This window comes from Giraffa tippelskirchi, chromosome 4, assembly GCF_054371585.1.
Source record: "Giraffa tippelskirchi isolate mGirTip1 chromosome 4, T2T-mGirTip1v1.2.pri, whole genome shotgun sequence".
NCBI lineage: Eukaryota > Metazoa > Chordata > Mammalia > Artiodactyla > Giraffidae > Giraffa > Giraffa tippelskirchi.
The window spans coordinates 170,477,683-170,491,829 of record NC_137278.1 but is presented as its reverse complement, the minus strand read 5'-3'; the positions used below and the strand labels follow the sequence as shown (position 1 = coordinate 170,491,829).

At 45.1% G+C, this 14,147-nt stretch overlaps 1 long non-coding RNA gene across 1 annotated transcript in view; it reads left to right on the top strand.

Moving 5' to 3' along the window:
- LOC145547137 (uncharacterized) overlaps nucleotides 1–13,031 on the top strand; it is a 90,308-nt gene extending 77,277 nt beyond the window's left edge. Inside the window, exon 4 of the long non-coding RNA XR_014083568.1 lies at nucleotides 11,738–13,031. This is a non-coding gene — a long non-coding RNA (uncharacterized LOC145547137). The remainder of the gene's footprint in view (nucleotides 1–11,737) is intronic.
- The last annotated feature ends 1,116 nt before the right edge of the window (nucleotides 13,032–14,147 follow it).

Genomic DNA, 14,147 nt, shown 5'->3' with positions numbered 1-14,147 from the left:
AGGCCTTATGTATGCAAGAATCATGTTTCAGAGTTTTCTAGAAGTATTGTGCTCAGCTGCTCAGTTGTATCTGACTCTTTGTGGTCCCATGAACTGTAGCCCACCAGGATCCTCTACCCATAGAATTTTCCAGGCAAGGATACTGGAGTGGAGTGCCATTTCCTGCTCCAGGAGATCTTCCTGACCCAGGGATTGAACCTGCATCTCTTGCATCTTCTGCATTGGCAGGTGGATTCTTTACCACTAGTGCCACGTGGGAAGCCCTCTAGAAGTATAAGTATTAGCATTCTCCAAATTCTAAAAGACAAGGGTCTTGTGATAGGGAAGTTTTGAAGGCAAGATCTGATCATGAATGAATAACTCAGAACACACGGCTAGATTGAAGGCAGGTAGAATGTCCCTAAGTACATCCCAATTGGCACCTTTCCGAGCCTGTCCAGCTCTAAAATTGGGTGATTATGCCCATTGAGAAAGCTGTTAGTAACTTGCTCTCAGTGCTGTGGGAAGCAGACAGCAAGTGACTTCAAGAGAGTATGATAATTGGATAATGCTTGACGATGGAGCCTTGGTGAGGAAATGGAACCAGATGACCTCTCTGGGACCTCCCAGCTTGAACGTATGGGATCCATGTCCACCCTTTCGTCTCTTTTTTTCTCTAGTGACAGATGGAAGAACCAAGAAGAGAGAGGCAATGCAGTAACCACTGGGGAGAGGATGCTTCTGTTTTAAGTGCTTGGGTTCACATGCAAAAATGAAAACCTATTCGTGCAATTACAGTGTGATGCCTTCCCTGACTTCCATCTGTTTTCCACTGCCCCGTTCATATGGAGGCTGCATGTATTACTCCGGATGAGCATCCTCAGATGGAAATGGAAAACTAGGACAATATGATCCAGTGGTGGGCAGGGGGTGATGCACACAGATGGTTTCAAAGGGTGAAATTACCAGGTAAAGGGCAGTCATTTCTTTCTTCCTTTTTTTGAAGTTTATTTTTTAGGCGGCTCCATGTGGTTAGTTCCCTGACCAGGGATCAAACCTGTGCCCCCAGCACTGAGAGCACAGTCTTAATCACTGGACCACCATAGAAGTCCTCTCTCTTTCTCTTTTTTAAAATTGAAGTATCTCTACCTGGAAAATCCCCTAGACAAAGAAGCCTGGCCGGCTACAATCCGTAGGGTCACAAAGAGTTGGACACGATTTAGAGACTGAGCACTACTATAGTTGATTTATAACATCGTGTTAGTTTCTGGTACACAGAAAAGTGGTTCAGTTCTACACACACACACACACACACACACACACACACACACATATTCATTTGCATATTCTTTTCTATATGCTTTACTACTGGATATTGAATATAGTTCCCTCTGCTATACTGTAGGGCCTTGTTGTTTATCCATTCTATATGTAGTAGTTTGTATCTGCTAATTCCAAACTCCCAATTTATCCTGCCCACAACCCCTTTCCCCTTTTGTAACCGTAACTTTGTTTTACAACATCAAAACTATTTTCTAAATTTTAGGATGTACAATTTTAAGAGAAGTAACAAATGTGGATACCAAACAAACATCAGGTACAAATTTGGTAGAGCTGATGCTCAAACACAGTCCCAAGTATACAGTGATTGTAACAAACCCAGGTTCAATGCAAATTAGAGCTAAAATCCTAAGGCATACCGCAGACCCATGTAATTTTAGGGTTCAGCAACAATACTGATTTACAGACTCACTAGATTTACAGGCACATTGAAATTTCTCTAATATATATAACAATCATACATATGTGTAGTTATTTATAAAAGAGGATCTTCTGGATTTTCTGCAGAAATAGTCCAATGTATACATGTGACAGTATCTTAGTAGATTTTTTTAATACTGAGAAGACAATGTTATATTTTTAAGCTTTGCCAGTTCCTTTATTTTTTATTTTATATTGGGGCATAATTGATTTACAATGTTGTGTTAGTTTCAGGTATACAGCCAAGTGATTCAGTTATACATATACATATGGCTATTCTTTTTCAAATTCTTTTCCATATAGATTATTACAAAATATTGAGTAGAGTTCCCTGTGTTATTCAGTAAGTTCTTGTTGATAATCTGTTTTATATATACACATATAATGTGTATATGTTAATCCAAAACTCCTAATTTATCCCTCCCCCTACATGTCTCCTTTGGTAATCATAAGTTGGTTTTCGAAGTCTGTGATTTGGTTTTGTAAATAAGTTCATCTGTATCATCTTTTTAGGTGCCACATCAAGTTGTTGCTGTTGTTCAGTCACTAAGTTGCATCCAACTCTCTGTGACACCATGGACTGTAGCATGCCAGGCTCCCTTGTCCTTCACTATCTCCAAGAGTTTGCTCAAATTCATATCCATCGATTTGGTGGTTATATCCAATCATCTCACCCTCTGCTGACCCCTTTTCCTTTTGCCCTCAATCTTTCCTGTCATCAGAGTCTTTTCCAATGAGTCGGCTCTTCATATTAGGTGGCCAAAGTATTGGAGTTTCAGGTTCAGCATCAGTCCTTCCAGTGAATATTCAGGGTTGATTTCCTTTAGGATTGACTGGTTTGATCTACATGCTGTCCAAGGGACTCTCGAGTCTTCTCTAGCACCACAATTTAAAAGCATCTATTCTTTGGCACTCAGTCTTCTTTATGGTCCAGCTCTCACATCCATACATGACTACTGGAAAAACCATAGCTTTGACTATACAGATCTTTATCAACAAAGTGATGTCTCTGTTGTCTAGGTTTGTCATAGCTTTCCTTCCAAGGAACAAGCATCTCTTAAATTCATGACTGCAGTCACCGTTCAAGGTGATTTTGGAGCCCTAGAAAATAAAATCTGTCACTGTTTCCACTTTTCTACCTTCTGTTTGCCATGAAATGATGGGGCTGGATGCCATGATCTTAGTTTTTCGTAAAGTTTTTATTTTAAATAAACATTGGGTGCATGTATTTGTTTTTGATTTAGAGTTTTCTTTAGATACATTTCCAGAAGTGGGATTGCTGGATCATATGACAACTCTATTTTTAGTATTTTAAGGAATCTCTATTTCTGTGATGACATCAAGTTCAAGTTCTCTGAATGGCCTGAGGTCATAGAGCTAAGAAATATCAAAACTGAGTTTAGAACTCAACTTCAATTCTGTGACTAGCTCTTAGGGCAAAGTGCACACTAGAAGGTTCATCCTCCAGGAAGATGAAGCCCTGTACCAGGATGCACTGTTTCATGAGCTGAATTCAGTGGTATTCTAGCAAACCCCCTCAGCCTATCAGCTGAATACCTTTGCACAGTGTGCAACCTGAATAAACATCCATGGCAGCCCTGCCTCAGTTTGTCTCCTAATTTTGTGCTCTTCAAGTCCTGTCGTGCCACCTCCCAGTTGGGTGGAATTGCCTACTTCATAGATACTCCTTTCATTTAGTGATTGGATGAAAATCACTGAATCACAGAAGTAGAGTTGAGGTCATCAATTCCTAGTCCCTCATTTTTCCAATGAGGAAACTGACAACCAAAGAGCAGCATGATTGCAGAGGACACGTCTTGAATCATGAAGAGAAACTGCTAGCTCGCTGACCTCCTGGCCCAGTTCACTTCTTGCCTGGGAAAGGGCTTGGCTTCAGACAGCCTGTCCTCTGTTCCTGGGAATTTTATCCCAAACCACAAGAACATATAGGTCACTGCTAGGCTCTGACTCCTGGCACTGATCAATTTCCTTTCCTTCTCAGAATGACTGGTGATTTTGGCCCTTGTCCATCACCCCCAGGAGTTTACTGAAGTGTCTCTCCTGAGGACACACTGGTGGAAATTTAATGAAAGACTTTTTTTTCTGTATGTTACTCTCAAAGGGCAGAGCCACCTCCCTGTGTTAGAATTAAATGAGAGAAAGCATTTGGTGACAGTCACACCAGTCCCCAAGTACACTGAGAGGCTGTTCGCTCCCTCTGTCCTCTCCCTGGTCCTCCTGCTTTCAAATACAGGAGGGTTCAATCCCTGTCAGGAAGATCCCCTGGAGGAGGAAATGACAACCCACTCCAGTATTCTTTCCTGGGAAATTCCATGGACAGACGAGCCTGGAGGGCTACAGTCCATGGGGTTGCAAAGCGTGAACAACTAAGCATACACATATTCTTCTAAGATATTCAGGGTCAGGAGACTAGGGGTGTTGTCAGGGGAGATATTCAGTGTTTACCCCCTGGCAGGACCTAGGCACTGTCCTATCAGAACTGATGCAGGCTGCAGCTGGACAGGGTCCTGGGGACCCCCATGGCTGCATGATGAGTGGCTCTGGAGCAGGGGTAAGGGGCAGGGGGCAGGGTTGCAGGTTCAGAACAGAAATGATTGGATCTTTGACAAATGGCCTGCCTGTACCCGTGCCTCGAACCTTACTGTCACCCTGGTTGTTGGTGAGACATGAATAAGCTCTGATTCAACCCCCACCAGCCACTTTCCCCAAGTCTGGGCCAAGTCCAACGGAATCAGAGAAGCTGCCTGCAGACCAGGTCAGAATTCCAGATGGAAACTTTCTCTGGGACAGGGCGGGTGCTGCCCTCTCCTTCCTTTACCTTTTCACCCCGGTGCCCCGTTGGTGACCCAGGTTTATGGGGCTGCCTATCTTCACCCACAGCTGCAAGGGGAGCCCTTATCACCTTGCTGATTACACTTGACAAAGCACAAACACTCATCTTGCTTGCTCCGGCAGGAGGGCAGCATGGGCTCTAATTGTTTTATGGGCTTTTCACACTCAGAGAAGAGGGGGAGAGATGCCAGCGGCACGGATCTATTTCACATTTGCCTTCGTGTCAACCCCTCCTGATTCCCAGAAGACTTCAGAGCGGTGGAGAGAAAACACCCCAGAACTGGTCTTCCCATTCCGTAGAAAGAAGCAGAGGGCTCCCCTAGAGGCAGACAAAGCCCACCCCCTCCACCTTTCCGGTCCCCCTGCCAGGTCCGATGATGGGCACTGGGACTTGCCAGGGCCCAGTCAAATTGGGGAGCTACACAAGCCTGCCACGCAGAGCAGAAAAAAAATCACGGCTCTAACAGACCTCAGGGGAGGGCTTGTGTCAGCAGTCATCTCCTGGTGCTGGCTGCAGCCCAGGAGGGGATGGGATTGGGGGCGGCAGGGAGAGCAAAGGTTCTTCATACTTCTCAGATGAGGAAACTGAGGCCAGGGATGGTAAGGGAGCTGCCCTTGATGGTGCAGCCAAGCAGTGGAGCTGAGGTCTGAAGACTCAGCTCTGAAAGTCTCCTCTGAGGTCCAGTGTGTCCTGTCCCGTCTGCATCTCAGCCTCACTCTAACCCCTCTCCTTCCCTCTCCCCCTCCTCTCCCTTCCTTTTCCCCAGTCCCTTTCTCTGTTCGTGTGTCTCTCTCTCTTCTTCTGTCTTTGTTTCTCTTTGTCTCTCTCTGTCCCTCTCTCTCTGTCTGTTTGTGACCCTTTCAAGCCAGTGGCCAGGATGGTGAGCACACCTCAGGTCCAAACCTTTCTCCCATTGGCTCCCCTTTGCTATTTTATTATCAACTTGTATACATCGTTAACTTTTATCTTGTTGGATCACTTATATCTCTGTACGCTGCCTTGAATCCTCTGGGGAACAGAACAGGCAGGACAGAGATAAATCCATTTAATTTAAAAGTGCTGGGTTAGTTGAAAGCAAAGTTCACCTTTGCAACTGAAAGAGGATTCCACAGCTGCGTGGGTTTCCTGCTGCTCCCCATCATCTGGCTCCTCACCCCCAAAAGGCTGGACTGAAATTTGCAGTGAATACACAGATGAATAGGGGGACCTTGAACCAGACCAGAGGTTTGCAAGCTGACGGGTAGAGCCTCTGGGCTTCTGTGCCCCCTGGGGCTGCAGCATCCATAGTTTGGTATTCCTGGCTCCCATTTCCACTGGAGTCTTCTGGTTTTCCTAATTTGTTTATCATGCTTCTGTGAGAGCCTGGAGGAAGATTTCCCACCTGAGGACAGTCTGAAAAGCCATAGAAATCGATAGACTCTAGAGATCTCGTTCAAGTTCTAAAAATTTGATGATAACTTCCCTTTGGGGGCTTTTTGTTGGGAGAAAGCAGCCTTCAGAGTCACCCTGTGCTCCACAACCTGTCAGGACCCCAAGATCTTTGCAAAATTAAGGAGATGCACACTCTAAGGGCTAGGCAATGCCCTTGCACTTTAAGGAATGAGTGTCTCCTTAAGTTTTTGCCCTGCATAAGTTTTTAAGCACTTATTTTATTGAAATATAGTTGATTTACAATGTTGTGTTAATTTCTGCTGTGCAGAAAAATGATTCCATTATACATATATATAAATATTCTTTTTCATTATAGTTTATCAAGGATATTGAATACACTTCCCAGTGCTATTCAGTAGGACTTTATTTATCCATTCTCTGTATACTAGTTTGTATCTGCTAATCCCAAATTCCCAATTCATCCCTCTCCCACCACCCCTCCCCCTTGGCAACCACAAGTCCATTCTCTGTGTCTGTGAGTCGGTTTCTATTTCACAGGTAAGTCCATTTTTGTGTCGTATTTTAGATTCCATACGTAAGTGGTATCATATGGTGTTTGTCTTCCTCTGTCTGACTTACTTCACTTCGTATGATCATCTCTAGGTCCATCTATGTTGTCACAAAGGCACCCCACATAGTGCTTGCCTTAGCTTCATTCCTACAACCTGCTTTGGTTGCCTTTTTTCCCTCTCCTGCATTTTGTTCTCTTGGATCTTTTAAACGTGCTCAAATCCCACCCATGTTTTGAAAAACAAACACCTCCACTTCAACCTTGACCCCATGCTTCCCTCCAGCTGCCACCCTGCCTCTCTCCCCAGCTTGGGGGCCATACAGCTCCAAAGAGTGGCCAATATGTCCCATTTCTCCTCCTTCCTCAGCCCTGCTGGTCTGGGTTCCCCCAACTCTCTCCAACAAGCTGCTCTCACTGTGGTGGCCAGCGTTCTCTATGCTGCTAAATATGTGGATATATTTCAGATCTCTCTCCTTCCTGAAACGCCCATCTCCATTGGCTTATTCGATGCAGTAGTTTCCTGTCTCTCGTCTCACTTCTCTGGACACTTGCCCTTTGTCCCTTATCTAACATTAAGTGTCAATGTTCTCCAAAGGTCCTTCCTGCTCTGTTCTTCCTCATCCACCATCTTGCCTTCAGTTACCAGCTCTATCCACGTCTTCAAAGTCTCATCTGTAGCGCAGCCCCCGCTGCTAGATTCCACACCAACATAGAAATTGTCACTTGCCACCCCTTTTTGGAGGTCTCCAGTGTACCACAAGATCCACATGTTCAAAACTGAACTCAAGATCTCCTTGTCCCCCACTCTCTCCATTACCCTCAAATATCTTCTTCTTGTTGTTGTTCAGTCACTCAGTTGTGTCCAACATTTTGTGACCCCATGGACTGCAGCATGCCAGGCTTCCCTGTCCTTTACTGTCTCCTGGAGTTTGCTCAAACTCATGTGAATCGAGTCAGTGATTCCATCCAACCATCTCATCCTCTGAAGTCCCCTTCTCCTCCCGCCCTAGATCTTTCCCAGCATCAGGAAATTCTGTTTATTCTGTTATCAGTTTATTCTGTCTTTTCAATGTTGTCTTAACTGAGATCTGTAAGAATGCAAATGTGCCTGGGTGGGATTGTTATGGAGGGCTGTGTAACCTTTAGTCCTAGAAGGGGAAAGAAATTATTTGTCAAAAACATGACAACACTGTCAAAAATAAATTCAACAAGGTACTTAAGTTGTGAAACATGAGTCAACATTCTAGTCACTCTGAGATGCCACATTCATGAAAAACTTTTCCTCAAAACAATTACATGCTATGGTGAAGTCTGTGGATGCTAACACTTGGTGACATGAGCAAATTCTGTCACTGCATTTGAGAAGTCTCTGTGTCATCCCCCTGCCCTGCTCCCAGCCCACCTGTGGGGCTCTGCCACTGACTTGCAGGAGAAGCCCCACAGAGGGAGCAAATGAAAACAAAGTCCTACTTGGTACATGCTGTTCCCACTGCCTGGAATTCTTTCTCCTAATTTTCTCCCCTCTTTGGTCTCTCACCACTCCCTTCACTTGACCAATCTTACTTATCCTCTGGTTGTCAAAATTCATTTCCTCCAGGAAGCCTTCCCAGAATCCCTAAAGTCCCCCAGGTCCTCCCTTACACATCCTTCCTGGGCCTCGAGCTTGCCCTTCCGGGCTATAATGTAGTGATAACTTATGAATTATACAGGGTTGTCTGTGTCCAGTTCAGCATCTCTGTCACTTCTTTCACTGTGGAGAGATGGCCAGGGACTGCCATCTCCCAGAATCCCCTCCCCAGGATGGTTCTGGGTTAGAGTTGGCCATTGAGGCTCCGGTGGGACATATGATCCGTGGAGGAGAAAGAGAGACATTGTGCTCCAGAGGTGCTGCAGCCAGACAGGTGTGCAGACATGAGGCTGGAAGCAATGCCCAGGTGGGCTTCTTGAGAGGTACCTACATCAGAATTTCAGGCTGAGGTGGCTCCTGGGAGCTTCCCAGTGGCCTCTGGGTGAGCTCCTGAAAACCAGCTCATCAGGGGTGGCTCCCTGCCTTGCAACATCAGGCAGACCTCGGATTTCCTACCCTGAATCCCTTCATACTTGGAATACACAAAAGTGGCTTGTTTTCTTGACAGATTCCTTACTGATACAAAGACTGTGTGTGTGAATAGTGTTAATATCTGTCTTCCTCCCCAAACGTAAGCTCCACATGGTCAGGGACACCTTGACTTGGGTGGCTGTATCCCCTGACATCAGTCTAAACTGAAATAGAATGCACATCATCCCATTTAACAGATTGGAAGACTGAGCCCCAGGGTGATCACAAGCTCATGGCAGAGCCATCATCCACCTGTTTCTGAGTTGATTTCTTCTTTGTCAAGAAGGCACTAGAAATGGAAGGAAGCACTTAAATGCAAAACAGCCTTTGAATGACTATTTCAGCTGTTACCCTCCTCCCTGCAATCAAGATGCTAGTCACACTGAAACCAAACCACAGACCTCTCACTGCTGCAACTGAGTTATTATCACCACTTTCCAGCTGACAAAATTATTTCTTATCTTTGTGTTTTACAGGTATAGCAATAAAAATTAGTATCAAGGGCATTATTACAATTTTTAACTACTAATGGAATTATGATGCTTGATGGAGTAGAGGCAACAAAATGTACTCCCCACAACATGCAGGAACTTTTTGTTTATTATCTCTGGGCTTTAAGGTTACCATAGCGATAAAATTCATATTCACTGGGATTATTACCATTTTCAGCAACTAATGGAATTATTGTTTTGTGTCTGGTTTTAAGCCTTCAGATAAAATGTAATCCCATCAACAGTACTGAAATTTTTAATGTCGTTCAACATTACTGCGAATTATCACTTATCTGATAATAACAGAACTCTTCTAAACATGTCACTGTCACTTCTTCAACCATGGAGTCTTTGTCTTGTTATGAGATTCAAATTTGTCAAGAGAGAATTAAAGCATTCACTCATTCTATAGAGTGAGTGAAAGTCGCTCAGTTGTGTCCAACTCTTTGCGACTCCATGGACTATAGAGTTCATGGAATTCTCCAGGCCAGAATATTGGAGTGGGTAGCCTTTCCCTTCTCCAGGGGATCTTCCTAACCCAGGGATCCCAGGTCTCCCGCATTGCAGGTGGATTCTTTACCAGCTGAACCACAAGGGAAGCCCACTCATTATATAAGCATTTAGTAAAACTGACCTCATGCTAGAGGGGGAGACTTCCAGAAGGAATAAGACAGCTGAGTCTAGAAGTTAAGGGGTCTGTCTTTGGGGTCATCTGGACATGAGTTTGAATTCCAGTTCCAATGAGTGGCCCTTGGCAAGTTTTCTGACTGCCTGAAGTTTCCATTTCCTTAATCCAACCCCAAGAAACCCCCCAAAACCTCAAAACAAACAAAACCAAAAAGGAAACCATTTCTACCTCTCAGTGTTGGAGTGAGGATCAAAGATGACTATTTCACACATGCACCCCAGTGTTCATAGTAGCATTATTTACAATAGTCAAGACATGGAAACAACCTAAATGTCCATCAATAGATGAATGGATAAAGAAGATATGGTATATATACACAAAGGACTCTTCAGTTCAGTTCAGTTCAGTTGCTCAGTTGTGTCCAACTCTTTGCAACCCCATGAGCTGCAGCATGCCAGGCCTCCCTGTCCATCACCAACTCCCGGAGTTTACCCAAACTCATGTCCATTGAGTTGGTGATGCCATCCAACCATCTCATCCTCTGTCGTCCCCTTCTCCTCTTGCCCTCAATCTTTCCCAGCATCAGGGTCTTTTCAAATGAGTCAAAGTGGCCAAAGCATTGGAGTTTCAGCTTCAACATGAGTCCTTCCAATGAACAACCAGGACTGATCTCCCTTAGGATGGACTGGTTGGATCTCCTTGCAGTCCAAGGGACTCTCAAGAGTCTTCTCCAACACCACAGTTCAGCCATAAAAAAGAATAAAGTAATGCTGTTTACAGCAACATGGGTGAGCCTAGAGATGATCATACTAAGCGAAGTAAGTCAGACAGAGAAAGACAAATGCCTTATGATATCACTTATGGGTGGAATCTGAAATATGATATGAACTTATGGTGACTCAGACGATAAAGAATCTGCCTGCAATGTGGGAGACCCAGGTTCAGTCCCTGGGAAGATCCGCTGGGGAAGGGAATAGCAACTCACCCTAGTGTTCTTGCCTGGAGAATCCCATGGACAGAGGAGCCTGGCAGACTATGGTCCATGGGGTCGCAAAAGAGTCAGAGATGGCTGAATGACTAACACTTTCACTTTCACTTATCTATGAAACAGAAACAGACTCACAGAGAACAGGTTTGTGGTTGCCAAAGGGGAAGGGAGGGAGAGGAGGGTTGGACTGGGAGTTTGAGATTAGCAGATGTGCACTATTATATAGAAAATGGATAAGCCGCAAGGTCCTACTGTATAGCACAGGGAAATATATTCAATATCCTGTGATAAACCATAATGGAAAAGAATATGAAAAAGAATATATATGTAAAACGGAGTTCCTTTGTTGTACAGCAGAAATGAACACATTGTAAATCAATTACACTTCAATAGAATTTTTTAAAAAGGTGACTATCCTTGCTCTATGCTTTGGAAGATGCTTGGCACAGAGTAGGTGCTCAGTGAAGCATGGTAGTTGCTGTGTTTGTGATTGCTGCTGTTGCTGTCATAATCCAGACCTTTCTTCCAAAGGATGTGCATTCTGATGGGGGGGGGCACTCTGCAGTTGTGACACGTGCAACACAGGGAGCCATCTAACTCAGCCAGGAGACACTGGTTCAGAGTGGGGGGCGTTTCCTGGTGGACGTGACTCCTAAGCTGAGTCCCGAAGGATGGGTGGCATTGACATTTAGGGAGAGGATGTAAAGAGCTGTGGGCTTCCCCACAGGCTAGATGATCCCCACCAGGCCACTCTGTGACTTTGAGCAACTCCCCAAACTTCTTCCTTCTCAACATGTGACAAGCCATTAATAATAATACACTCAGCTTGGAGAGCCTGCAGGCAGTCTTTGGATGAAAGAAAGCATTATCATATTAACTAATTACATGAATTAAAATAAATTAATTAAATAAATGACTTAATGAGATTAGTGCATTTGTTGTTTAATGATCCGTTACCACTATTGATAATAATAATGGATTCTGCTCTTATGACAGGTGACAAGTCTGTCAACCAGCAGTGAAATTTGAAAGCACAAAGGAGCCACATAGGCAGGGGAGGAGAGAGGACGCTGCAATTCCCCTGGCCTCATCCTGCAAAACCTGGGCAGTGAGAAAGTTCGGAAAGGGGTCAGCTGGGGGGGGTGGTGGTGCTTGTTTTCATCCCTCCCTCAGGTGTCTTCTCAGAGCTAGGGATTCCTCACCTGTTTAAAGGGGCAGGAGCATTAGTGATACTGAAATTAGGTCATGGTCATGCCTGCATCTGGGATTGCCCCAGAGCACAGCCTAAGGCAGAGGCTGATGAGGGTGTTGCTCACTTGGCACTTGGTATTTGGTACTTTGCGTGCTCAGTCTTGTCCAACTCTTTAGCGACCCCATGGACTTTATCCTGCCAGGCTCCTCTGTCCATGGGATTTCCCAGGCAAGAATACTGGAGTGGGTTGCCACTTCCTCCTCCGTCCATGGGATTTCCCAGGCAAGAATACTGGAGTGGGTTGCCACTTCCTCCTCCAGGGGGGGTCTTCCTGACCCAGGGATGGAAATGGTGTCTCCTGCATTGGCAGGGGGATTCTTTACTACTGAGCCATCAGGGAAGCCCACTTGGTACTTTACTATCTGGATAAACCCATCCACTTGGCTACTGCAGACAATACACAGCCATGTGGCTGGACTCCATCTTCTCCTTCAATACTGACCACTGTGGTTCTGTGGCAGCATCTCCTATCCTTATCAGAAAGATAGCAAGTCTTTGTACTGGTTCCCCTCCCATCCTGTGTTTAATTTCCCTTGGTCCTCACTCCTTCCTGGATCACATTTCCAAATTAAACCATTTACACCCAAAGCTTTGGGAGAGGGGGAACCGAGGCACAGACACTGGGTACCAGAAATGGCCTCAGTGGGGAATTCCCTGTACAGGTCCATCCAGGTTGCTGCAAGTGGCAGAATTTCATTCTTTCTATGGTTGAAAAATATTCCATTGTCTATCTATCTGTCTATCTCACATTTTCTTTATCCATTCATCTGTTGATGGATACTTAGGTTGCTTCCATATCTTGGCAGTTGTAACTAATGCTGCTCTGATCACTGGGGTGCATGTATGAAATATTCTGTGTTCATACTGTATCAGTGTCATTATCCTGGTTGTGTACATTGTGTATATTATACTATGGTTTTGCAAGATGTTCCCATTGGGGAAACAGGATAAAGGGCATTTAGGGTCTTTCTGCAATATTTCTTAGGACTCCTTGTGAAACTCCAATTGTCTCAAAATAAAAAGTCAAATTAAAAGTGAGTGACATTCAGCAAATTACTTCTCCCAGCCTCAGGTTTTCCCACCTGTGAAATGGAGATCACAGGAGGATCCCCATTTGTAAACTAGAATGATCAGAGTTTGGTTGTAAGTTAAGTAAAACAAGACAATTCCCCAGAAGAACATCTGATATGTAGTCATTTCTTGTTACATGTTACTGACAATTACTACTACCAATAAAAAGAACTGGGCTTCCCTGGTGGCTCACTAGTAAAGAATCCATCTGCCAATGCAGAAGACAGAGTTTCTATCCTTGGTCGGGGAAGATCCCACATGCCTCATGGCAACTAAGCCCATGCACCACAATTACTGAAACCCAAGCAGCCTGGAGCTCAGCAACAAGAGAAGCCACCGCAATGAAAAGCTCGTGCACCCCAACTAGAGAGTAGTCCCTGCTCACTGCAACTAGAGAAGATCTTGGGCAGCAACAAAGACCCCAAAATAAAATAAATAATAAAATAAACATAAAAAAAGGAACGGCTTAGCACTGGGCAGCAGTCAAGCCCTTCATGTGAGTTCTCTCACTGAACTCTTACGACAGTCTGGGAGACAGATGCTACCAGGATGGCCATTTCCCAGATGGGAAGACTGGAGCCCAATGTCACACAGCTAATAGGAGGCACAAACAAGCTTTGAACCCAGGCCTCCGTGCTCCTCTGTCCAGGTTCTGAACCACCTGGCCACAGAAGCCCAGATATTGGTTCTTCCCCCAGGGAAGACCCAGGAGACACGGAGAGGCCAGGCTTCACGCCCCTGTCTGGACCCATCTGCCGGCCAGAAACCTGAAGGTTGGAGAAGGTGGGGGCAGTTTGAAAGAGGGCAAGACAAGTAGGCAGGCTGGGGTCCCAGAGCCCATAATAAGAGATATAAAATGGATGAGAAGTTGACCAAGGCTAGGAAAGGTCCCCCAGGGGCTTACCAGTCATAAGCCAGAAGACTGGCCTGTACTTAGATCCACATATTCCTACTTGCTGATGCTGTGACCTTGAGCAAGTGGCCTAACCTCTCTGAGCCCCAAGTCACTTCACTGGGAAACAGGGCCTGCATTGGCACTGGGCAGAGGGGAGCTCTGAAGACCAGATGAGGTTCCAGCAGTAA